This window comes from Canis lupus, chromosome 13 (genome assembly GCF_011100685.1).
Source record: "Canis lupus familiaris isolate Mischka breed German Shepherd chromosome 13, alternate assembly UU_Cfam_GSD_1.0, whole genome shotgun sequence".
Taxonomy (NCBI): Eukaryota; Metazoa; Chordata; class Mammalia; order Carnivora; family Canidae; genus Canis; species Canis lupus.
This window is the reverse complement of record NC_049234.1, coordinates 5,325,436-5,352,662: the sequence shown is the minus strand read 5'-3', so window position 1 is coordinate 5,352,662 and position 27,227 is coordinate 5,325,436. Positions and strand designations below refer to the sequence as shown.

The window sequence follows — 27,227 nt, the reverse complement described above, 5'->3', positions numbered from 1 at the left end:
AAACACAATAAATAAATAATGAGTGTCATACAGGAGAGTACACCAAGAGAGAGTACAATAAGTGCAAAGGGCAGAACTCTCAAAACACCATGAAAGAGCATAATAAAATCTATTGTAGATTTTGAGGTCGGCAAACACCTCTAAAAGAAATGATCCCAGAAATGAGAAATGAAATACATGGCCCGAAAGACAAGTAAGGAGATAGGTAGATAGAAAATGAAGAAAAGAACATTCCAGAAAGAAGCAAACAACAGGGTACTGTAGAGGAACTGATGGAACTCCAGTGTGTCTGAACCAAAAAGAACATTAAATGAGATGAGGCAGCACAAACCAGCTTAGAGAGGACTTTTTATGCTATATCAAATATTATGGATTTCATTCACTGAAGGATTTTTTAAGCAAGATGGTGACATGAACTGATTTACATTTTAAAAAGATGAATCTAAGTACTAACTACAGATTAGGTTGGAAGACACCAAGGATAATAGGCATTTGCAATAATCCATACGACAGGTAATTATGGCTTGAACAAAGGTGACAGTAACAGATCAGAAAAAAGAGAATTGAGAAATGTTTTCGAAGTAGAAATAAGAGTATTATGAAAGACTGAAGAGGGGCTTCTTGCTGGCTCAGTCACAGGAGTGTGCAACTCTTGATCTCAGGATCATGAGTTTGAGCCCCATGTTGGGTATAGAGATTACTTTAAAAAAAAAAAAACATTAAGAAAGACTGAGAGTCAAGGGTAGCTCCCAGGTTTCTAGCATTAACAACTGAATGGAAGGAAAGACTATTTATGAGATGGAGAAAGCTGGAGGAAGAGAGCTTTTTATTAGGAAGGGGTAGGAAGGAATTACTCTATTTCATAGAATCTAAGATGTCATTGACTATAGAATTCACAGACATTATAATGATAAAATATGCCTCTTAGAATTTATTAAATATAGTGACTGATTTTGGATGTATTATTCAAAATATCTCTAAGTTATATAAGTGGGCATATAAAAAATCAATTTGTTCAGCTATAACAAAGAAAGGTCTGAGTTACAGACATAAATTGGGAATTACTAACACACAGCTAGGACTAAGTAGATCATTTAGAAACAAAATGTAAAGTAAGATATGAATAGGAACCTAATTGAATTCTAACATTTAAACTTTGGTTTGAGAAAAAGGCTGAGAAGGAGCATGCCAGAAAGAAAAGAAGGAGGGTGGGAGGTGGGGGTTCTCCAAGCTGAACAGAAGAGTTCCCTCAGCAGGAGGAGAAAGTAACTATGGTGAATGATTTCTGTACAGTAGGTAAGATAGGGAACTAAAAAGTGTGCATTTATCAAGCAACATGAAGATCAGGAAGGATGTTAAAAGAAAGCACTTCAAATAGAATAATGAAAACTAAAATCTGTTGAAGTAACTAAAGAATCAAAGGGAGACGAGGAAGTAGAAAAATTGTAGATAAATGGTTCACAATCTGAAATCCCCTAAGTAGCATAATAAACACCACCTCAGAATTTGTTAGAAGTGCAAACTTTTAGGCACCAGCTGAGACTTAATCAGAAATTCTGTAGATAAGGCCTAGCAATCTGTTTTTCAGCAACCTACCAGGTGATTAGGATCTCAATAATGTCTGAGAACCACTGGAGATAATTCTCTTAAGAAGTTTATTTGTGAGGGATGATGAAATTGTAATATCTAATATACCCAAAATTCACTTTATAGGGGAAAAATATTCTTTAATCTAAAAAAAACAGAGATCTTTTCATGGCATAATCCTTCATGGTGCAAATTGACAATTAAAATTTTATGGCTACCCAAAAAGTTAAAAGTATTTGTATCCCAGAAAACCCTTTGAAAATACAATATTGCTCCATACAAAAGCACTGATAAATCTCCAAACAGAATTAAATAAAGTGTGGAACCCTAAATGAAAATTCTTGGCTGGTTTATGTGAAGGTGTGAGAACCCAGCTCACAATCTCTCTTTCTCCCAATGCCAATAACCTATCAAAAAAAGCAGAAATTAAGTTCTTTCCTTAGTAAATAAAGGACAAGCTGTTTAGCCATTTGAGGCCAAAAAATATTTGGCTGACAAAAAAAAATGTCATAAATGATAGGTAGCAGCCAGTAAACATTTGTTAAATGAGTAAAAATTAGAATTACTTATGAATTAAATACAATAATCAACATAAATCATACACAAAATAGTCCTCAACTACTAGGTCTATCAGTATTTAGATAATTTTATCACTTAATCTTATTTTGAATAGCCTCAAAGGGCAGAACTCAGAACATTCTTCCTTTAGTAGCATTTCAAAAATGTATTGCTAAGCTTTCCAGTTCCAGAATAAGAAACAGAAGACACAGAAAGAACCTAATGGAAATTTTAGAACTGAAAAATAACAAATTTAAAAAGCAAACTGATGAGCTCAACTGCAGAATGCAGAAAAGAGGGGAACAACTCAATGAACTTGAAAATAGAATATAAATCACCCAATCTGAAAAATATAAAGTAGACAAATAAATAAACTAAAAATAAAAAAATAAGTGAAGCCTCAGGATCTTGAGAGATTATAACAAAAGATCTAAGATTAATGTCATTGTAGTCCAGAAGGAGAAGAAAAAGAAACTAAAGCTGGAAAAGTATTTAAAGAAACAGTGACTGAAAATTTCCCAAATTTGTAAAACGTATAAGCTGAGTCTGATTCCAAAAACTACAAAACCCCCCAAACCAGAAACACTCAAAGAAATCTGTTGCAAGGCACACTGTCATCAAACTAAAAACTGAAGACAAACTGTCTTGAAAGTAGCAAGAGAAAAACACCACCTTACCTAAAGAGGGAAAACAATTCAAATAACAGTAGATTTCTGATCAGAAACCTTGGAGGCCAGAAGAAAATGGAATGATATTTTTAATTGCTGAAAGAAAAGAATGTCAACCCTCATTCTAAACACAGTAAAGCTTATCTCAGAAATGACAGAAAAATAAAGAAATTCTCAGACAAAAGAAAACTAAGAGAATTTGTCACCAGCCAACCTACCCTGAAGGAATGACTAAAGAAAGTTCTGGAAACAAAAATAACAAAAAAAGAGGGAACCTGGAAATACTGAGAAGGAATAAAGAACATAGTAAGCAAAAATATGGCTTAATGCAATAGACTTTCCTTTTCCTCTTGAGCTTTCTAAATTACGTCTGTTGTTTGAAGCAAAAAATATACGTTGCTTTTTGACATATATAGAAGAAATATTTAACAAAACCACATGAGAAACAGGAAAAGGCAAAGGAACTTAAAGTGTGTAAGGTTTCTACACTGCACTGTAGTAAAATGTAAAACCGGTAGGATGTGATGTTGTGCATATGTAATATATACCTAGAGCACTCCCTTAAAACACCAAAAACAAAAAAAAAATTTGCGAAGAAATATACTAAAAAAACATTACAGATGAATCAAAATGCAATGCTTAAAAAGATGTTCAACTAACCCACTGGAAGGCAAGAAAAAGAAAACAGAGAAATAAAAATCAGAGGGAACAGAATACAAAAAAGAAAATGGCAAACAACAAAAAAAATGGAGACCAATATCCCTCATGAACACATAAATACTTAACAAAATATTACTCAGCAAAACCAAATAGAATCAGCAATATATAAAAAGTATTATACACTCTGACCAAATGAAGTTTATTGCTGGAATGCAAGGCTGGTTGAATATTGAAAATCAATGCATCTTATCATGTTCATAAACTAAATGAGAAAAATCACATGATCTTATTCATTAATGGAGGAAAAAATTCATGATTTAAAAAAAAACCTTTCAAAAAACAAGGAATACAAGAGAATATGCTCAAATAAATAATCAACTGAAAACCTACAGCTAAGATCACATTTAATGGTAAAAGACTAGATTCTCTATATGAAGAGAAATTTCACCAAAATAAAATCTTTATTTTTAATAGCTAAAAAGTGGAAACAACCAAAATATCTTTCAATAAGCAAATGACCAAACAAACTGTGGTATATCCATACCATTGAATACTACTCAGTAATAAAAAAGGAAAAACTATTTATACATACAACAGAGATGGACCTCAAGGGCAATATGCAGAATGGGAAAAAAAGTCACAAAATGTTACATACCATATGATTTCATTCATACAATATTCTCTAAATGATAAAATTATAGAGATGAAAAATAAATCAGTGGTTAGCAGAGGTTAGGGATGAGTAGAGGGAAGAAGAAAATGTTACTATAAAGGGTTAGTGTAACAATGATCTTTGTGGTGATATAGAAGTTCTGTATCTTTATAATAGCAGGCGTTTATAAATCCATATATGTGACGTCATAAAACTATATAAACTATATAAATTGATGCCAATTTCCTGGTTTGATATTGTGCTATAAATATACAAGATGTAATCACTGAAGGAAACCAGGAAAAGGGCACACAGGATCTCTGTCTACTATCTTTGCAATTTTTCCCAATTCAAAAAAAAAGGCTGGAATACCACTTTTTAGCATGATGTAGGAAAGATCGGTGCTTCTGTTAGGAAGTTACACACAAAAAAAAGCACACTAAATTTTATGTAACTCTGATATTTAATGATTCTATTACTGTAAGTTAAACGTACTCAAATATGAAGCCTGATTAAAAATAGTAATCAAAGGCTCATGTCTTAGGCTAAGATTTTCTGCTTCACTTACCTCTACTGTAAAACACAAACCAGTCCTACAGTGCATATGTTTGTGTGTATGTGTGTTGTGTGTTAAATATGCAGAGAAAAAAATTTGGATATTCTATTGATTACATTTTTTCTAAGTCACTAACGAATGCAGGCATTTATTAACTGTTTATGTCATTGTTTTAGTTACTTCAAGTTAACAGAGGTTTTACAATTAAATCACATTATTATATGAAAGCATTCTTCAATATCCTCATTTTTAACCAAATTTTAAGGACACAGCATGTGGTGACAGAAAGAGTTTTATAGCTAGAGCCAGAAAGCCTACATTAAAGTATATGTTTCACTCCTTACTAATTTTAGGACTCAGGCAAGTCAAGTAATACATTAGGCCCTCATTTCCTCATCTATATAAAAAGAGATTAATTGTGATATCTAACAGATTGTTGAGAGGTTTAAATACGATTCTGGTGATGAAAGTTCTTTGCAAATTGTAGAGGCATCCCCATTTGATGATATCATCATTTTCATCACCATTAAAATGAAATAAACTTTCATTCTAAAACAGAGAAAATTCATCTACAATCTTTTCTTTTTCTTCTCATTTCTCTCCTTGATATTTTGCCCTCCTCTTCAACTTGTCAAAGGCTATATATGTTAGCATTTCCCAACAAGGAACACTAATTCTGCAAAATGTTAATAGGTCGAGTAATATAAAGGTCTTCTAGTCAAATAAATCTAGAAAACTCTAGATTAAATGTAATTAAATAGATTTCTTAAGTGAAGGATTTTTCATACAGTAATAACAATATGCTCCTTTACATGAATTATATAATATACAGTTTCCACAAACCTAATTGAAACACTAATCTTTCTAATGGAACAAGTGTTTCAGGAGCTATATTTTGAGACATAATGCTGAAACCTTCCTGGAGGGTGATTTTTCTTCATAAGGTAGCCATTAAAACTGATAATAAAGCATAAGTATTTCCTCCCCTAAAAAAAATGTTCAGTTCAGTATTAAAGGAGACTCAAAGTTAAAAAAAAAAAAAGTAAAAAAAAAAAAGTTATATAGACTGAATATTCTCTAAGGCAATGGTTTTCCAACTATGTTCCATGGAGTTGCTTCAGAAACAACTGTTAGGGTGAATGTGGAAAACTGATTCTAAGGTATTGCCCCATTATCCCCACCTTGTGGTGTTCATGCTTTTCCTCCTAATCAAGATGGTGAGATGACAAGGTGATGGAATATCACTCCCATGATATCATTAGCAAGACTATATAGCCAGTCAATTTGTTCTAGAGATGATCTTTGCTAGCTTGATGAAGTAAGCAGCCATGATGAGAGGCCTATGTGTCAAGGAACAGCAGGCTGTCTTTAGGAACTATGGGTATCATCTAGGCACAAGAAAATGTATTCTGCCGACAATCTCACTGAACTTGGAACCAGATTCTTCCTCAGTTGAGCCTACAGATAAGAACACAGCCCAGGGGATCCCTGGGTGGCGCAGCGGTTTGGCGCCTGCCTTTGGCCCGGGGCGCGATCCTGGAGACCCGGGATCGAATCCCACATCGGGCTCCCGGTGCATGGAGCCTGCTTCTCCCTCTGCCTGTGTCTGCCTCTCTCTCTCTCACTGTGTGCCTATCATAAAATAAAAATAATAAAAAAAAAAAAAAAAAAAAAGAACACAGCCCAGCCAACACCCTTGTAGCTTTCAGACTCTAAGCAGGGTGCACAGCTAAGCCGTGCTGAGACTCCTGAATAATAGAAATTGTGAGATAATAAATGCATGTTGTTTTAAACCACTAGGTTTATGGTAATTTGTTCCTAATACATTGCCATCTTCTGAAGCAGTGAATTTTAAAGATATGAACCAAAACATAAAAGTCAATAGATCTAAAGGGCCAGATAGATTCTTTGGACCTAGTCTCAACTTCCAAAGCAAAACCAAGGCTACTCAAAATACATTAACACTTTAAATAGGAAGATAAAACATTATTCATAATTAGCTCGTTTTTTTTTTTAATCTTGCTCCTTTGGTGTTATCAATATATTCTTCTTCAATAACATGCAATTGATTAAAATCACATTGTTAAAGAAGAATATATTGATAATACAATGATTGTATATATTATATCCATCAGAATTCTTTTTAATTATGACACAGTATAAAACTGTTCTAGGTTCTATGGATACAAATAGGACCAAGAAACTCACATTCTAAAAAGATAGGTAAAATATATAAAACAGCATAACAATTTTTAACATACCTTACTATAATATACATCCATTATATTCTATTTTATTTCATCTAAGTTGCTGTCATTTATAATATATACCATTATTTCATGTATTACTAAAAAAATGCTGCCATTAAACAATGATAAACATGTAATGGTAAGAATTATCTCTATTTCTAAGATGTTATATTGTGGAAAAATTTGCTTCTTAGAATCAAAATTGTGGCAATTCATGAAAAAATTATCAATTATTCAGAAAACAGAGAGATTAATACTTAGGCAATGGAGATATAGGTGATATTTAAACTGTATCTTGACAGAGACAGTAAATTTTTACTTACTAGAGGCTTTTCTTTTTTTTTAAAGATTTTATTTATTTATTCATGAGAGACACACAGAGAGAGGCAGAGACACAGGCAGAGGGAAAAGCAGGCCCCCTGTGGGAAGCCCCATTCGGGATTTGATCCCAGGACCCCAAGACCCCAGGATCCCAGGACCCCAGGATCACAACCTGAGCAGAAGGCAGATGCTCAACCACTGAGCCACCCAGGTGCCCGAGGCTTTTATTTTCTTAATGGAAAATAAAATGTACAACCTTGGCAAAGAAAGGAGAATATATCAAACTATTGCTGCCAATATGAACATATATAATATGTTTGGGAAATGGTAAATAGTAGAATTTTAGCAAATAATCTTTCCCTCAACCTGTAATTGGATATTATGTCATGATCTGCATTAGTAGTTCAACCACTATTAAAACACAGTTGTAAACTGTCACGAGTAATGCTAACTAGTGGTAAAATAATGTAGTTTACAAGTTATTTAATTTTTTAACAAAAGTAAATTCGAAGTAGAATTAATTCAAATTTGCATCTGTGCTAATGTCAATCTCAATTTCTTTAATGAAAAGAAAGGAGAGGATTAAAGCTATACAAGATATTAGAAATTATCCATATCTCTAGGAAAGGACTACGATCTGAGTGTGAATTATGTTTCATACTGGAAACAATGTATGGGAATTGTTGATCGTTATTATCAACTCAGGTAACTAATTTCATCAGATGTGAGATAATATTGATTGTTTTATGTATTAAGAGAACAATAAAATGGTAGTGTAAAAGGACAGCGTGGTTTCCTCCTGACATTGTCTTGGAACATGTGCTCTGGGTTTGTGAACTCATAAGTCTATTTCATTGAGGATGCCATGCTAGAGTGATCACATGGAGAGAGAAATACCTGAAGAGGCTCAGCTGTTCCACCACCGCTCCCTACAACTCCACCTCCAACTCCCACTGAGGTCCCAGACAAGGAAGAACAGAGACAAGCAGTCCCAGAGAAGCCCTGTTCAAATTCTTGACCCATAGATACCATAAACATATTAAATGGTTGTTTTACACAACTAAATTTTGGTGTTATTTGTAGTGACTGGAATACACACTCTACATGATTATCTTATTTAATCCTCACAATAACTATTTAAACTAGATAATAGTGGGACCCCTGGATAGCTTAGCAGTTGAGTGCCTGCCTTGGGTGCAGGGTGTGATCTCCATCCAGAGATGGAGTCCCGCATCAAGCTCCCGACAAGGAGCCTGCTTCTCCCTCTGTCTATGTCTCTGCTTCTCTCTCTGTGTCTCTCATGATTAAATAAAATCTTAAAAAAAAAAAAAAACAACTAGATAACAGTGTTATATTTTGCAGGTGAGAAAAGTACAATTGAGAAGCTCAAATAATTTGCCCAAGATCACATTATTAGAATATAATAGAGCTAGATTTAAAAATCCATGTAGTCTATCTTGAAAATTCACATTCTTAATCCTGTGCTAAAAATATATTCTATAGAATCATTATCCTACAGATTTGACCCTATTCAGTAACTCAAAGGTCACATAATCCAAATGAGCCTCTAATTATGCTTCATATTAAAAATAACTCTTGATTAAGTAATTACTTAGCAATGGATTTTAAAGAATTTTAAGGGGCTACCTAAAAGTGGCTAAAAATAAAATTAATCCAACACAAGTAAGCAAGAATAAAAAATATTTAAAAATCCATGATTGGAATTTTATTACGTATTGCTCTTGTCATTTGGGATATATTAATTTAATCTGAGCTGAGATAATCTGAATCTCTCACAATCAGGAAAGTAGGTTTACAAGAACATGCTTTCCTAACTATAAGTGAAGTCTACTTACTTATTGTTTCCCCATTATGGGTTTTTTTTTGGGGGGGGGTTAAGATTTTATTTATTTACTTGGGAAAGAGCAAGAGCGAGACAACACACAGAGGGAGGGGAAGAAGCAAACTCCTCCCCACTGAGCAGAAGCCCCATCTGGGGCTTGAGCCGAGGACCTGGGATCATGACCTGAGCCAAAGACAGACACTTAACTGACTGAGCCACCCAGGCTCCCCTTCGTGTTGTTTTTATAAATAGTTCAAACTTTATGTTTTTTCCCTAATAGTTCTTTCATTTGTTTTATTTGATATCAGGTAGCACACTCTGAGCTTTAGAACCAAAGCAAAATAATTTTTTAAGCTAACATATAAATGACATAAATCATACAGTGTTGAAGCAAAAAGAAATCATAAAAACATTGTTTCATTCATTCACTCACTCATTGTTCCATATAGTCATCCATTTATTAAAAAAATATCTGTTAAGAGCCTACCAGGTGCCAGGCCTCAGGCTAATTTCTGGGATACAAAAGAAAGAACATAGGCAAGATCTCTACCTTCAAGGAGGTTACACACAGTCTAACAGGAAAACAAAATAAAACAATTAAGAAGCTCATTCTCTATAGTATCCTAATTTAAATAACTCTTCTAACGTACTGATACCTACAAACCATATATGCCACCCAAGTTTCTTTTTTTAATTTTCCCTTAGCTCTTTTAAGTACCCCCTTGCTTCCTCTGCCCCAACTCCCATACACAATTTATTTTTTTATTTTTATTTTTTATAAAGATTTTATTTATTTATTCATGAGAGACACAGAGAGAGAGAGAGGCAGAGGGAGAAGCAGGCTCCATGCAGGGAGCCCGACGTGGGACTCGATCCCGGGTCTCCAGGATCACACCCTGGGCCGAAGGCAGTGCCAAACCGCTGAGCCACCCGGGCTGCCCCCATACACAATTTAAATCCCATTTGCACATACATGCCAATATTTTAAACTCCTTTGCCTCCTTTCTGGTTCTCCTTTCTGGTACTCACCTGGCAAACCAAAACACTCATTCAATTCAGTTTGCCATTTACTCCATGCTGTAGTCTAAATGTTTGTGTCCCTGTGACCCTCTCCCCCAAATTCGTATGTTGATATCCTAACCCCCAAGGTAATGCTATTAGGAGGTGGGGCTTTTGGGGGTGTCTGAGTCATGAGGGTGGAGTCACCATGACTGGGATTGGTGCCCTTAAAACAGAGACCCCAGAGAACTAGCTTGCTCCCTTCTGCCACATGAGGATACAACAAGTATGGGACTGGAAGAAGTTGCACCTAACCATCCTGGCACCGCATCTCAGACTTCCAGCCTCTAGAACTGTGAGAAATAAATTTCTATTGTTTATAAACTATCCAGACTATGGTATTTTCTTATAGCAGCACAAATGGACTAAGACATCCATGTTTTGACCTGGGTAGCTGAATATATCTAGTGAAAAAACACAAAACCACACAAACTCATCTCCCTGAAAATCTATAACCACTAATGCCAGGTCAGTTTATATTTCTTTCACCCAATAGTACTACATTTCCTTCGTTTATTGTCTTTTCCACTCTCCCAGATAAGAATTTACATTTTCCCTATCCATACAACTTTAGCCAATTCCCCCAATCCTGATTCACAGATAATGGCTCTGCTACCTTTCCCACTTGCAGAAAAAAGAAATAATCAAACAAGACATTCCACACTTAAAGAACCAATCATAGTTCAACGTACATACACCTGCTTTCATATAGTCTGCCTTCCTTTCTGTTATTATGAACAAACTGTCCTTGCTCCTTGCTCCTACAGCAAGTCATCCCATCCACTAGTGTACTAAATCCCATCTTCTTTCATTACATAAAGATAAAGATCTAATAATTGTCTTTTCTTTCTCCTGCATCATCAAATTTTCCCTATGTAATCACCCCCATCAGAACATTGTCTCCCATCTTAAAAAAAATTCCTCACTCTGTAGCTACCACTTTTTCTCACTGTTGTTGTTCCTCTATACAGCAAAACTCCCCCAAAAGAGCTATCTATACTCACCACTTCCAACTCCCTCCTTCCCATATTTTTCTTTCTTTTTTTAAAAAATTATTTTATTTATTTATGCATGAGAGACACAGAGAGAGAGAGAGGCAGAAACATAGGCAGAGGGAGAAGCAGGCTCCATGTAGGGTGCCTGATGAGGGACTCGACCTCTGGACTCCAGGACCACAACCTGGGCTGAAGGCAGGCGCTAACCACTGAACCACCCAGGTGTCCCTTTCCATATTTTTCTTGAGCCCACTTCAGACTTCCAAACCCACCACTCCACTGAAAGTGCAAGGTCTGCTTCTGCATTGCTAAATCTAGTGGTTAATGATCAGTCTTTGACTCCTAAGCAACAACTGACATTATCAATAATTCTTGGAATACTTTTTTCAGTTGGATCCTAGGACATCACATTCCTCCTGGTTTTCCTTCTACTTCATTGATCAGTTACTCTTAATTTTCTTTTGCTGATTTTTCCTCATTCCCTTCTAGTTGTGGGAGTATTCCAGGAGTTTAATCCTGGGAACTCCTTTTTCCTAGAAATATACTGTCAGTAGTCTTTTCCAGTCACATTGGCTTTAATTATCATACATATATTTGAGACACGGAAACTAAAGGGGCACCACGAAAAACTTATTTTCCACTCCTTTCCCTGCTTCTATTTTTGCTAGGACCTATACGCCCACCTTACTCAGGCATTATAGAACAGATAATGTCATGTCCTCCTTGTAAAGGTCAAGTAATTAACAATTTTCTTTGGAGTCTTCTAGCACAATAGATAATATCTAAGGAGTGACTTGTTGGGTTGTCATGAACGCTTTCCAAGACTGCTGGCTTGCAAGACTCCTGGCCTCAGGGCATAAGTGACTTACACAAGACACCTAAACACTTCTTGTTTCTGGATTCTTGAGAAGACATGGGCATCAGACCACAGTTTTCAGTAAAACGAAACTTTGCCGGCTCCAGGCAAGACAAGACTCACTCTCCTTTGAGTCTCCCAGATGCTCTGTCTATATCTACTCTCTCTTTGTATCTTAAATGAACCCTGTTCTCACTTCCTCTCAGCTGGCATTTGATTTCTATCCTGCACAAAGCCAAGGATCCTCTTGGCTGGTCCTGGGGGACCCTTCTCTGGCTTCTCAGATCCAGCCAGCCTGCATTATATTGATGGCTTCCACATTTATGTATACAAACCAAGCCATGCCAGTGAGTTCCAGATTAGCATATCCAATAGCTGACTCATCATTTCCATTTAGATATTTGATAGAAAATTCATTGGGAAACCTGGGTGGCTCAGAGGTTGAGCATCTGCCTTTGGCTCAGGGTGTGATCCTGGGTCTGGATATCAAGTCCCACACCGAGCTCCCTGTGAGGAGCCTGCTTCTCCCTCTGCCTGTATCTCTGCCTCTCTCTCTTTCTGTCTCTCATGAATAAATAAAATCTTAAAAAAAAATTTAAAAGATATCTGATAGAAAATTCAAACTTAGTATGTACAAAACCTAATGCTTGAATGTCCTCCCCTCCCCTTGCAAAAAAAAAAAAAAAAAAATCTATCTGTCACAATTTCCTGATGTTATTTAATGGCAAGTTCTTCCTTCCACTTCCTCAGACAAAAATCTTTACAGTAATCCTTCACTACATCTCTTACTTTCACAACCCACTTCTGAACCATCAGAAAATTCTGTTGGGTGTATTTCAAAAGTATATCCAAAATCCAAATACCTCTCTTCAGCCCCCCTACTACCAACTTCTATAACCATTATCTCCCATTGTGTACTAGATTAGCCTCCTCACTGTTCTTCCTGCACCCCATCTTTGTTCCTTTCAGTTCTGTTTTCAATATAACATCAAGAGTGGTCCTTAAAAGATAAATTAGACCAAGTCATTTATTATTCTTCCAATGGCTTCTCTGGTCACTTAAAGTGAAAACCAAAGTTCTTGCAACAGCTTACTAATCCCTGAATGATCTGACTTCTTGTTACCTCTTTGACCTCCAGAAATTTGTCTTTTTTTTTTTTTTTTTTAACTGTTGTAGACTCTGGCATACAGAGTACTGCATGGAACATAAACTAACGGAATGAATTGACTGATTAATTAAAATAACAAGTCTAGTTATTTCCATACTTCTTTATGCAATGGAGCCTCCTTCCTAACAAAACCTCCAAATATAAAACTGGTTAAGAACAAAGTTTGGTTGAAACAAAGTAGAAGATCCAATTGCTCATCTGTGCCCTTATATCCTCTTCAGCAACAGCACAGATTATCTGGTGCTTCATTGAGCATAGTTTTAAAAATATCGAATTATTCTATTTTCTTCCATTTAGAGAGGAAATTGAAGCCCAGAAAATTAAATAACTTTCCAAAGATTACAATGGGGTCACCGGCAGAGCCTAGAATAGCACCCATATCTTCAATCCATTGCTCTTTCTAATAAGCCACACTGTCTATTTAAAAAAAAAAAAAGGATTATTAATAAACCTATCAACCACACCAGTTCCTCAATGGCTTATAAATTTCTTTTTTCTTCTTTATTTCATTTCAAACATCATGCATTTAACTTTCCCAAACATATCCAAATGAATATAATTGAGATAATACTTATCCGTTTCTCGGTAAAAGAAAATATAGTTTAAACCTTAAATTTCTAGTTAAAATGTTAGTATTAACCAATAAGCAAATGCCCTCTTTATTAATACTGCTTCAAAAAATTAATGCCTTCCTACATAGGATTAATTCTAATTTTCCTTTTTCATCTGCTAATCTTTACATGGCGTTTATAAGTGAATATTAATCATTTTATTTGGGTCTTTATTCTTACAAATATTTTCAAATTCATATTTATAAACTTTTTAATAACTAGACGCTATTAAAAATTAGAATAAAATAATTTTATTAAAAATAGTAAGTATGATTCCCTAAGTATGTTTTCACAGTAAGATAATAATTAACTTTAATCTGCTCTGAAAACTGTAATTCATAGAACTAAATAGTTTCTTATACTTTTTTCTGAACAGATACAAAGTTTTCAATAGCTAATGCAGTCAAATCTATTACTAAGAAATAATATGTAGATTCAAACATCATGTCCAGTGACATTATATACTTCCAATTAACTACTTAATATCATTAAAATGATATGAAGTAATGAATGTGATGTAAAATGCCTTTCATCCTGGGGAAATTCACCTTTAAATTTAAAATTTAAATATAATCTTAACTTCATATAAAGTCTACCAAAGGAGATTCTCAGGGGTAGGAGATGGGAACAGGCATTAGGTTGCATAACATATTATCCCCTTTTCTCTATAGCTCTCAAGGTAGCCTAATAATAAAAAAGAACCTGAACTAGCCCTTCTAATTTTCTAACATTAGAAGTGTTTAATTAATAAAACCTTTTCCATAAAATGTGATTTATATAAAATGGACTTATCTTTCAGATGGGAGCTGGATTAAAATAAAGTGATATGCAACTTATTAGCATACCTGAAATATAATAAATCTTGACAGAAGACACCATACAAAAATGTTAAGTGCATGCAGTGGGGATAGGCAACAGAGAAGCAGAAGAAGAGAGAGGGAGAATATAGGGGGGAAAATAGCAGGAGGCAGAGAGGCAGAAAAAGAGCAGAGAGAGAAAGAGAGAGAGTCTGGGGAGGGGCATGTGAAAACTGTAATGACTGAGCCAATTCAGAAACAGAGTAAAGTTCAGTAACAATAATTTTTTTCAAAATATAGCTAAGTATAAGTGGGTTACAGAAATCATTCCAGTTGACTCAAAATAAATTAAGTCAAGATGGGTCTGCATTTGATTCTGTGTATTTGCTCACTGTTTCATTTGGATAATTTTGTCAAAGCTTTTCAATTACGAGATAGAAATATCAATGTTTGAATATACCTGCCTAACCTATAACTCAAAATCAACATTGTCTTGTTTGAAAGATGCTATTTAAACACTTTTTTAGCGGAGATAAATGTAATCCAATATGACAGTTTGGCAATACCAGCATTACAAATGCATCCATTTGAGGTGGGGTTTTTTTTATTTGAATTTTTAATAAATAGGCAGAGAAGGGGAAATTTTCATTTGGCATACAAAAAACACATTTATTATTTTACATAATATTTACAAACTAATATTTGAATCTGAAGCCTTAATTCATTTCTGTTGTTTACCTTGGGGTAAAGGTAAAGCATTATTTTGAAAACTGAATTTTTTGTAAATGACTATTTCATAATATAATGAAATCTTTTTTAGTAAAATAGTATTGTATGTGACAGAAAATAAAGATTAATCAACTAGGAGACTGCTCGTTACACTTTGATATCAATATTTAAAAAATGTTTTATACTTATTGGATATAATAATCACTTAAGTAGCCTGTCTAAAGGTTTCTCAACGAATAAAATATTGTTCTATTGTTCTAACAATATTAAAATATTGTTCTACTGTTCTATTCAGTGACAGTTTCATATTACCATTAGTCTTGGAAATTCCTAGATACCTGCTATAGTGTTCAATGCTCATTACCAACATGTAAAACATGCTGGGAAGAAATACATATATACATATATATGTATGTCTGCAGAGAAGACTTCTAGAAAATTTTCCCTCAGTTTCAAAAGGGCATATGAGTAAAGGACACGTAGAATTGTAATATCCCTCTTATAAAAATAAGGGGACAATTCTGAGAAAAAAAAAATCTTACTGGATGTAGCTATGTATCATTTATAATTACACTCATTCCTCAAGCTGTCCCAAGTGCTACATGCTCACTGCTTGTAGCTGAGTCCTTCACCCAAGAAATACACATACCCTGGCCAAGACCTGCCTTACCCTCCCCAGGCAATAGCCATATCCAGCCCTCCTGACCGCTTTCCTAATTAGGTCATCTCCAGCTTCAAATTCCTGTGGATTTAGTTGAAGCACCTGTTCACAACTTAATTTCTCCTTTTCCAAGTCTTTCTGTCTTTATTGCCCTTACAGATGTTGTTTCCAAATTGTCCAGTTGTTACAGTAGTAATTGCAGCAGTCCCCAAATAGACAAACTTGGTATTTGGAAGAACTAATGTTCCTTGGCTTGTGGGTTAAAAAATATCAAATGGGAAAAGTCATGTGGAAGCTCCTGATAATGCCCTCCCCAACCAGCAAAGATTAAATCAAAAACAAAGCATGCAAACATTATGGTTCACATTATCTCCTCTTTTTAACTCACCAGGGTGGCACCTAAAAAACAAGTATCAACACATCCTGGAAAATGACAGTGGAATAAACTCAAGAAAGTAGCCCCAGTCGAAGTTGCTATGACAAAATGGTATTCTTCCTAGAGACAACTAATACAGACTCAAATATAAGAAATGAAGCCACTGAACTGGCAAATGTGTTTTTTTCCCTTTCCTATCAAGAAAGACTGGAAACATTCACATATGCTCAGGATGGACAAAAATACATATTAACTAGTCTTCCCCAGGGTTATGTTAACTCTACTGCCCTCTATCATAATATAGCTCTCAAAGACAAAGGCCATAAGGACACTCCACAGAACATCACATTGACTCACTCACTGTATCAGCGAGAAAGAAGTAGCTATTATACTGGAGACCTTATTTATGCACATCTCCAAAGAGTGGAAGATAATTCTATAAAGATTCAGGAGCCCAATGGTCATGGGCATGGTAGATCATCTCCCCAAAGCAAAAGAAAAATTATTATATCTTGCACCTACCACCAATGAGAAAAATACACAATGCCTGGTAGACAGCCTCTGGATTCTGAAGACAACATAATCCACACTGGTGAATACTGCTTTAATTCATTTACCAATAATTATAGAAGGTTTCTGGCTTCAAATGGAACCCAGAGCAAGAAGCAGCTCTAGATTAAGTTCAAGCTATAGTGCGAGCAGCCCTGACACTTGAGTTATATGATACAACAGAAGGTGTGCTATTAGAAGCATCAATGGTGGGAAAAGATTCCATGTGAAACTTAGGGCAAGCTTCAATAGGGGAATCAAGATGTACATCCCTAGGTTTGTGGATCAAGACCATGTAGCCTGCAGTGGAAAATTATATACTACTTAAAAAACTGCCCCTCGTATGCTCCTGGCCTTGGTAGGGACAAAGATTTGATGAAGTATCCAAACAATCAGAAGTGCCCGATATAAGCTAGGGTCTCCTGGGCTCAACAGATCAAAAGGCTGGACATGTCAAACAATAAACCATTATGAGACAGAAGAGATGCATCCATGTTTGAGCTTAAGTAAGGCCAGGAGATATAAGTAAACTCTGTCTGCAGGTAGCCCAGACTTACACACCAACTACTATTGTTATATCAGCATCTCTTTCTCAGTTTACATCTATGGCCATATATGGGGGCCATTATGACTGTGAAAAAAGGAGACAAAATTCATGCCTGATTCATTGATAGGTCAGCTCAATATATATTTATTTATATTTATATTTATATTTATATTTATATTTATAAATATTTTTGCTCCCCAAAGCAAAAGAAAAATTTTCTTTTGCCAAACTAGACTGCTGCTGTCTGACTCAGAGATGGTCTTGAAGACAACAGTGAGGAAAATCCTCTTAATAGACAGGGTTTTAGATGGTATATCTGGTCATCCCCTTTGTGTAGAAAAAGAAGTGCTATGGGTAAGAATATATATGGACACAAAGACTTGGGCCCTAGGAAGAAAAAAATTGAAAGATTGAGGAAAATGTACCTAGAGAAGAGGCTTAAGAATAAACTCATGGGAATGAGAAAAAACAAAAAATCCCTACATATCACACATTATAGCCCCTATGGTAGCTAGACTCCAAGGATGGTCCTTCAGTGAACTATATCTCATAATGTTCATGCCCTTTTATAGGCTCCTTCCATATCATGTAACTTGTTTACTGTAACTTGTTTATAACCAAGAATATGGTGCGAATGATGTTGCATGACTTCAAAGTTAGGTCAAAATAAATAGTATTTGGTTAAGTCTATCTCTGTGAGCCCTGGGCCATCCCGTAGAAAAAGTCCTAGAAACAGCTATGTTGAAGAGCCCAAATGTAGGTGCACTGATTCAGAATCCCAACCCATGGTTGGAGTAATCTTCCAACCATGCCTGCCAAGGTGCCAGATATATAAGCAAAGACACCTTAAACCCTCCAGAATAGCCCATTCTACCAATTAAATTTCACCAATTGAACTCAATAACACCAAATGAAGAAGAAAAATTACCCAACTGAATCCTGTCTGAATTCCACACTCACAAAATCATGACAAAGGAAGAGTCTCTGGGTTAGTGGCACGAAATATCAACTAAATAGTTCTCTTCAAAAAACCAAGTACAAGCCTGGACAAAATTATCAAAAACAACAATCGCATAGCTATGGAAATCTAAGACACATAAAAAATTGAGAAAAACCTCTAGATATTCAGATAATAACAATAGACATTTGTTATCTGCTTACCTGGTATTGCTCCTATAACCCTCTTCTGGCACAGTACATACAAAAGCCAGAGTCTATAGAAAGGATCGATAGTTTTATCAGTGTGGTGCTGTCTGGGAAAAACAACAGCTCTGCTATCAGACCTCTGCTATTTGATTTGGGGTGAGACTGAAAACCCATGGGAGTGATAACCCATAGAAGAGACAAAGTCAAGATGAAACAAACAGAGAAACAGAGAAAATCAGCAGTTTTACTAGTCTAAGACTGTAGTTCCACAGAAGGTAAAGGCAGACCAACCAGAAATGTTACAGGGAGACACTGGAAATGAGAGACCACAGAAAGAAGCTAGATAAACTCTCCACACTTTTCAGAATGACTAGGAAACCATACCATGTTCAGGGGAGATGCCAAAAGAGCGTGGTAGTAAGTGAAACCTAAGAGTGCCTTGAGAACTGGCTGAACTTTGTTTTTGTTTGTTTGTTTGTTTTGATATCAGTCTGGGTTTGTCTTTATGAACACTTACAGAATCCTGGTCGTTTGCTTGTGTTTAAAAAAATTTTTTTTGAGTAGTTTTAGCTTTATAGAAAAATTGAGCTCAAAGCAGAGAATTCCCATATATCCCCACTCTCATCCCTCAATTCCCTCTATTATTAACAATTGCAATTGTGCAAGATGTGTGATATTTGTTACAACTGATGAGCTGACATTGTCACATCATTACTGACAAATTCTATAGCTTATATTAGGATTCATTCTTCTGTTGTATATGCTATAGGCTTTGATAAATGTATGACTTGTATCCACCATTGCAGTATCTTACAGAATAATTTTACTGCCCTAAAACATATCCTTTGCTTTGCCTATTCATCCCTTCCTTCCTCCTTCTGCTCAGACCCCTAATGACCACTAACCTTTTTCCTGTCTCCATACTTTTGCCCTTTCCAGAATATTATACAGTTGGAGTCATGCAGCATGTAGGAGAATTGGCTGAACTTTGAATGTGTCCCCACACCATACACAGATTGATTGGTAGAGGATAGAAGCCTTACAATCTCAAAATACTTAAGCATGACTTCTGCCTAAATCTTTGGCTAACAGTTTGGCTCTGCAGACATGGGAGCGAATTATAGGAAGGTGGATACACAGACACACACATGTACACACACACACACACATATTTGAGTAAAACAAACAGCAGAGAGATCAGTGGACATACACCACAATGGAAACAGATAAGATAAGATAGATGATAAGATAAGATAAGATAAGATAAGATAAGATAAGAAAAAAGAAAAAAGAAAAAAGAAAGAAAAGAAAAGAAAAGAAAAGAAAGAAAAGAAAAGAAAAGAGAAAAGAAAAGAAAAGAAAGAAAAGAGAAAAGAGAAAAGAAAAAAAAACAGGACAAGATAATCAGTTGTCAGGAAAATGAATAAGAAAACAGAGCTATTACAGCACATCATCAAAAATGTCCAGTTTTCAATCAAAAATTATGAGACATGCAAAGAAAGAGGAAAATGTGACCCATAACCAGGAAAAAAGGTAAAGAAACTAACACTGAATGAACCCAGATGTTCTCTTAAAAATGTATTTAAAAAAAAAAAAAACATGTCAAAGAATCACAGGAGAATATGATGACAATGACTCAATAAATAGGGACTCCCAATAGAGAAATAAAACTATAAAAGAAAAGAAATGACAATTCTAAAGTTGAAAAATGCAATAGCCAAAATGAATATTCATGACACATGACTTCAACTGCAGATCTGAGATGGCAGATGAAACAATCAGTGTACTCTACCAGAGAGAAAAACAGAACTTATCCACTCTGAAAGATAGAGAGAAAATATACATTGAAAAATAAGATGAAAAGAACCTCATGGACATGTAGGAAAACATCAAGAATATGAACATACACATAATGGGATTCTTGCAAGAAAAAAAAGCAACAGAAAAACTGGTTGAAGAAATAATGACTGAAAACTTCCAAAATTTAAGGAAAAACATTAATCTATAGATCCACAAAGCTTCATTACCTCTAAGTAGGATATACACAAAAGGCTTAAACCTAGAAACATGACAGTCAAACTGCTGAAATCCAAAGACAAAGAGAATATACCAAAAACAGCAACACACAAGACCCTTTATCTCCAGAATAAAAAATAGAATGACATATACAAAGTGCTGCAAGAAAAGGGAAAGACTGTCAACCAAAAATTCTATATCTAAAGAAATTATCCTTCAAAAATAAAGGAACTAAAAAACACTTCCCAGATTAAAAAAGCAAAACAAAAGCCGAGATGTATGGTATGCCTTTTACAACACAGGGTCAGAGTATCTAGCTTAGTACCTAGAACTGGCTCCCTAAATTTGCAGAATCGAATAAATAAAAAGTTATAACTAATTGTCACTTATTATTTCTTTGGGAAAATGCATCTTAGGTTCAAAATTAGAAATAGGTACTTCCAGCTTCCTCAGTAAAATTTGGAAATCTGCCCCCTTCTGCCATTTCCAGAATAGGACACGAGACTCAAATTCTAAGTTAATTAAATCCTAAGTATCTTCAACTACAACAAAGTACAGGTTAACAGTCCCATGGGAAATAAATTTTTTCTTTAAAAAATTTCCAACATGTACAGGGCAGGATGTGCTGAAATAAAATGGCTTATAGAATCATCTGTAAGAATAACATTTAGAGCTCAATCTGCTGACACACACACACCCACATTTCTGAATATGTGTACTGTTTTCTAAAATATGGTCATGACTAAAATGCATTTGGTTTGAAGAGACTGGAAAGTATTCCATTCATATCCACTTATTCTTAACCCAGAATTTTAACATCTTTTATTCTCTCTTATTACTTTTATTCAAAGTACATCCTTACTTTGATGTACTTCATCTTACATATAGTCTAAATTGTTCTTATTTTAAATTGTTATCATCATAGTCATCCATTAAAGTTCATGATCTTCATAGATCCTACTATTTTATTCAACAGTCCATTAAAAATTGATTATAATTATGTATTTCAAGATTTAGACAAATTATCAGGAGCACCTTATAGTTCTAAGAAGTTAAACCTTTACCTGTATTTCAGTAGGAACCTCTGTTAAAAAAATTAACATTAGTCTTGTACTGTAGTAGGAGTCCATATCTGAGCTTTAGTATATATCAGGGCTCACTTAATTTGCTCCTGAAAGAGTTCTTAACCAAGCTAAGCCCTACAAAAAGAGGCAGATACACAGTTCCAGGGATAATGGGGTTATGTATGGCAATAATTTGAATTCTGCTTTGAAGAATACCCCAAATATTTCCTGAAAAAGCTCTTCTCATGGATACATCCTAGAAAGGAAAATAGATCTAGCTTCTAGCATGAATTAACAAAAACAAAAGCCCAACTCATGTATAATCTTCTTGGATGACCCAGCTAGCATAAATGGAATCAAATTTACAGCACAAGTTCTTACTCTTGTTCCACAAAAAAGCAATTCTAGGGTCATACAAATACTTTCATATTTCACATTTTAATACTATTACTGACATTTAATATATTTTAGTTGAATGAAATAAAAAATGAATGAATGAGTAAATGAATGAATTTATTGAATACTGCTTGAAATACTGAATTAGTCTTAGACCCAACTTTTCTGCTATTTCAATGCTTTTTTAACTCAAATATAATTGGCTTGTGCAGCATTTATTTATTTTTAAAGATTTATTTATGTATTTGTTTGTTTGTTTGTTTTATGATAGAGAGAGAGAGAGAGAGAGAGAGAGAGAGAGAGGCAGAGACACAGGAGGAGGAAGAAGCAGGCTCCATGCCGGGAGCCCGATGCGGAACTTGATCCCGGGACTCCAGGATCGCGCCCTGGGCCAAAGGCAGGCGCTAAACCACTGAGCCACCCAGGGATCCCCAGCTTGTGCAGCATTTATAACACCATTTGGGAATTTGCTCTGTTATACTTCTTATCAATTAATATGTGTTTCATAAACCTTCATATTTTTCTATCTACTGAGTAAATTTCATAATCAATGTTTAAGCTGTAGTAAATATCAATATCTAAACATAATCTATTGAATTTTAAACCAATTTAACAGAGACTTCTATATTCCAAACTAAGTTCAAAAATTAGTCTTTAACTTTGCTTTTAATTTTTCATTCAACTAGCTAAGCACCATCTCAAATATCCCACAAATTGAAATTTGTAAGATATGATATGTTGGGTACTATATTTTCCATTAAAATAATCCTTTTTCTTTAGGCAAATGCTTAACATAGTGTTTCATCTATAATTAAAAAGTATTTTTGCAAAGAGAAAGAATGGCCATCTTAAAGATTTTTTTTTTTTAATTTATTGATTCATGAGAGACACAGAGGGAGAGAGAGGCAGAGACACAGGCAGAGGGAGAAGCAGGCTCCATGCAGGGAGCCTGACGTGGGACTTGATCCTGGGTCTCCAGGATCAGGCCCTGGGCTGAAGGCGGCACTAAACCACTGAGCCACCTGGGCTGCCCCAAGAATGGCCATCTTAAACAGTCATTGTGCTACAATTTATCAGGAAACAAAGAATTCTTTATTTCCATTTGTAAATTTATCTTCTGGTTATGCACTTTACAAGTTAACTCTCAGTTTAACTTCTTAATCTGTTTATATTTATGTTATATAATTTCAAGTCTGAGATCAGCTTCATAATATATATTTGCAATTTGGTTTCTCATCGGATAAGAAGTATCTTATTTTTTAAAAAAATTGATGAAATAATTTCATAATGCTGCCTAAGAGAGCAAGAGTGATTAATTATTCCCATGTAACTTTGATGCAGTTGAGTTCTTTTTTATCCCATAGTAAAGCCCTAAGACTCATGTTACAATTGGAATAATTATTTGCCATAAAATTATTTTATAAACAGATGGAATGAATACACCAGAAAGTAATCAGTCATCAACTTTTAAAAATTTTACTTGCGGAAGTCTTAGTAATAAAAAAGATAAAGGAAAAAATTTTAAATATTCCCATTATGACAACTTATTTTAAAAGTTTTTTAGTCCACTTGGCTCAGAATTCCTTACATGTTTAATTGGTCTCAAATATCATAAATCAATATTTTCTTCAGATTCCTAAAGAATATTGGCTAGAACTTCAGTAGTCTATTTTCCTTATAAACACACACAGTGAATCAATTACTTAAACATTTTAAGAAACTTGAGATTATACAATCAGATAAATTTCACTATTGATACTGACACCCAAATTCAGACGTATATAAAGCTGATATCTTCAGCATTTGTATTTAATACTTTGAGATTCGTGCTTTTATTTGGACATTTGCAGTCCATCGCTTCTTTTTCCTGTCATGGATCTGTTCTCCAAATTGCTCCACCTGCACACCTCTATTCACTCCTTCCCAAAAATAAGTTAAAGGATGTGCTACTTTCCAGAGTCTAATAATCAAATCAAACATTTCATAATTTATAACTCAGGACACTGTCACACAGATGTATGCTCACATTTACCAGCTCAGTTCCTCAAGATTTTACAGAAAAACAAAAGAGACCTGCAACAACCAAGTTAGAACTTGGAAGACGAGGGAAACTAAAACTCTTCACAATGATCTCACTTGCTTAAAAACAAAAACAGAATCCTTGTGATTGAGCAAATGATTGACAACATAACTATGTAATTAGTGTCACAAAACATAGAAATCACGCAAAATTAGTGGAGATAACCAATGCCTCTCTTTCTGAAGTCCTACAGTATCTATAATACAACAGGCTTATATGCTAGTTATTTTAGACTCTCAATTTATTAAGGGTAGAAAACATGTCCTATTCATGTCTATATTTTATATTAGAGCCAATCCAACATCTTGCAAATAATAAACACTAAGAAGTATTTGGCCAAAAAAGGAATAAATAGGTGTCTAGTATTTAGTAACACACTGCATTTACATTTCAAAACTATATCTCAACAAGTTAAAAAGTATATTCTTCTTAGGCTAAAAATATAAGCCTAGTTCAACATGTGGCAGATTGTGGAAGAGGTGAAATCAACATAAATAACCATAATCCACATAACCATGACTACACGTTCAGCTAAAACTCTTGAAAGCTGTCTCAGAGAAGTCATAACTATTGTTGACTATCATAAAACATTAAATAAGTAATCTAAAAGTGTCTTTAATATCTACTATTTGACAAATTACATATTCTTATACTTATAGATAAGGAAACAGACATTGTTAAATACCTAAGAGAAGATCATGTAGTTAATGAATTTCACAGCCAGGCTCTTTCCATAAAACCCTATTACTGTTTCATACTAATGGCCCAGTCACTCATAGATTGTAATTATCAGCATTATTTAAGAGAACATAGTGAATGAAGAAATGACATCACCTACAAATTTGGGTGAAATTCTGCTTATTTAAAATTAGACCTATCCAAAGAGACAAACGACAAATGAATAAGAAAAGAGCCAAAGCACCAGAGCACCAATAAAAGTTAGGTTAAAAATAAATAAATAAATAAATAAAAAGGCTAACCAATAGGACAGTGAAGAAAAAAAAGCTATACACTTGCTGTGGATTATAGAATTTTATTATTTAAAAATCAGGAAAGATCCTGCTATGTAGCTAAAGCTATAAATATGATATAGAAGGGTCTCAAAGAATCCTTCTGCACTAATAATGCTGACTAGTGCTATCTATCTATGCAATGCTGGTTAACACTTTACATTACTTGATACAAACTTGCTTTGCGCATTTTTGAAAGGCTGTGCACAAGAATGAAAAGAGACAAAAATGTACAGACAATGAGTAAGATGGCTCAGCTTTAAAACACCTTCTTTGAGATCATTTAGCCTAGGGATAATAAAGCAAAGAGATAATTATCTTTTAAAAGTTAGTCAAAATGATGCATCCACATATAAGCACACAGGAAAAAAAACTGCTGCTGATAAAACTTCTTTAAATATTAGGAGGAATTTTCAAACATTAGTTAAGTTTATTTTTTACAACTTTAAGTGGTAAAACTGAAGGCATTACTTTAGCAGAGAATAGCAGAATTAATGAACTAAACTAATTCACTAAAGATAAACCAATATCTTTTTCTTAACTTTTAGTATTATGATATACTCAGACAAATGGAAAACAATCAAACTAAAGGTTATTAACTATATTTAAGGAAATATTACAGCTTCTGGGAAATAAACTTTCTATATGTCCTATGATAAAATTAAGATCTGCAGTTTCTCCTTCTATACCTTTCTATTTCAATAAACACAATTTTCTTATTGTTTATAATCTCAGTGCAACTTGTATGAAATGAGGCTCTAATTTGGTTTCTTTTTTTTCACTAAATATACATTTTCCCCAAGCCCATTTGTTGAATAATTGATCTCTTCCCTTTTGCTTTGTGGTGTTTTCTATGTTCTTATCATTTATTTGTTTTATTTATTTATTTTTTATAGTTTTCTTTTTTTAAGATTTTGTTTATTTATTCATGAGAGACACAGAGACACAGGCAGAGGGAGAAGCAGGCTCCAGGCAGGAAGCTCGATGTGGGACTCGATCCCATGTCTTCAGGATCACGCCCTGGGCTGAGCCACCCGGGCTGCCCCATTTATTTGTTTTAATATGCCATTTGGAATAGGGGTTATTTTGAATATGGGACAATTGAGAAGAAGTAAACACAAGAAAAGCTGCCTGCCCTCCCCTCTATTTGCCTAAAAGCAGGACATAAATTTGTAAAGGTATCCCCCACTTGCCCTCTATAAGGAAGGACAGAAGTTAATTACTTCTTATCAGGCAAGACATGGCTCCGGAGAAGTCTACGTAACAAACTTTACTAGCTAGCCCTTCTTTCCCTTTGGTTCCCTCATACACTTAACCTTTCCATGATTTGCTACCCCAAATACTCAAAGTTCTGGCAGCCCAGGTGACTCATCGGTTTAGCGCTGCGTTTGACACAGGGCATGATCCTCAGGACTCCAGATCAAGTCCCGAGTCCCACGTCGAGTCCCCCGTCAAGCTCCCTACCTGGAGCCTGCTTTTCTCTCTGCCTGTGTCTCTGCACCTCCCTCTCTCTCCTTGTCTCTCATGAATAAATAAATAAAATTTTTTAAAAAAGAAAGAAACTCAAAGTTCCTTTTTTTGTCTTATTTCTCTAAAAATCTATTATTCTTTTGTAGAGCACAAATTCTAACTACTCCTTTAAGTTTCACAGTAGCTGAAAGCTCCCACATGTATGCAAAATGCAAGTGATGAATAAATTTGTTTTTCTCTTGTTAATCTTTCATCAATCCCCCACCCCAGTGAGCCTAAAAGGCATAGAAGGGGAAAAAAAAGTTAAGTTTTTTTCTCCTGCATACCTTCCAGATTAACTTGTAGAAATAAAAATATAGGCACCAGTGGGGACTATAACTACTAGGGCCTTAACCCCAAGACATTGTTTAGAAAGAACATGCATCTTTACAATATTTAGCCTTCCCAATTGGGAACATGAAATGAATCTACTCACTCAATGACTATCTTTCTTTATGTCACTCAGTAATTTCATAGCTTTCTTCATGTAGGCACCCCTCATTTCTCATTAGTTATCTTTAAATCAACATTTCTTGTTTTTAGCTCAGAATGGGAACTGCCTTT

General features: G+C 34.7%; 1 protein-coding gene and 1 long non-coding RNA gene across 42 annotated transcripts in view; one reads left to right on the top strand and one right to left on the bottom strand.

Annotated features, from left to right (window-relative positions):
* LOC111098508 overlaps nucleotides 1–16,790 on the top strand; it is a 94,500-nt gene extending 77,710 nt beyond the window's left edge. The window contains exon 3 of the long non-coding RNA XR_005368482.1: nucleotides 16,362–16,790. This is a non-coding gene — a long non-coding RNA (uncharacterized LOC111098508). The remainder of the gene's footprint in view (nucleotides 1–16,361) is intronic.
* The window catches only part of RIMS2 (regulating synaptic membrane exocytosis 2), a 591,823-nt gene that overhangs the window by 303,863 nt on the left and 260,733 nt on the right, over nucleotides 1–27,227 (bottom strand). The gene's annotated exons all lie outside the window — the stretch shown is intronic.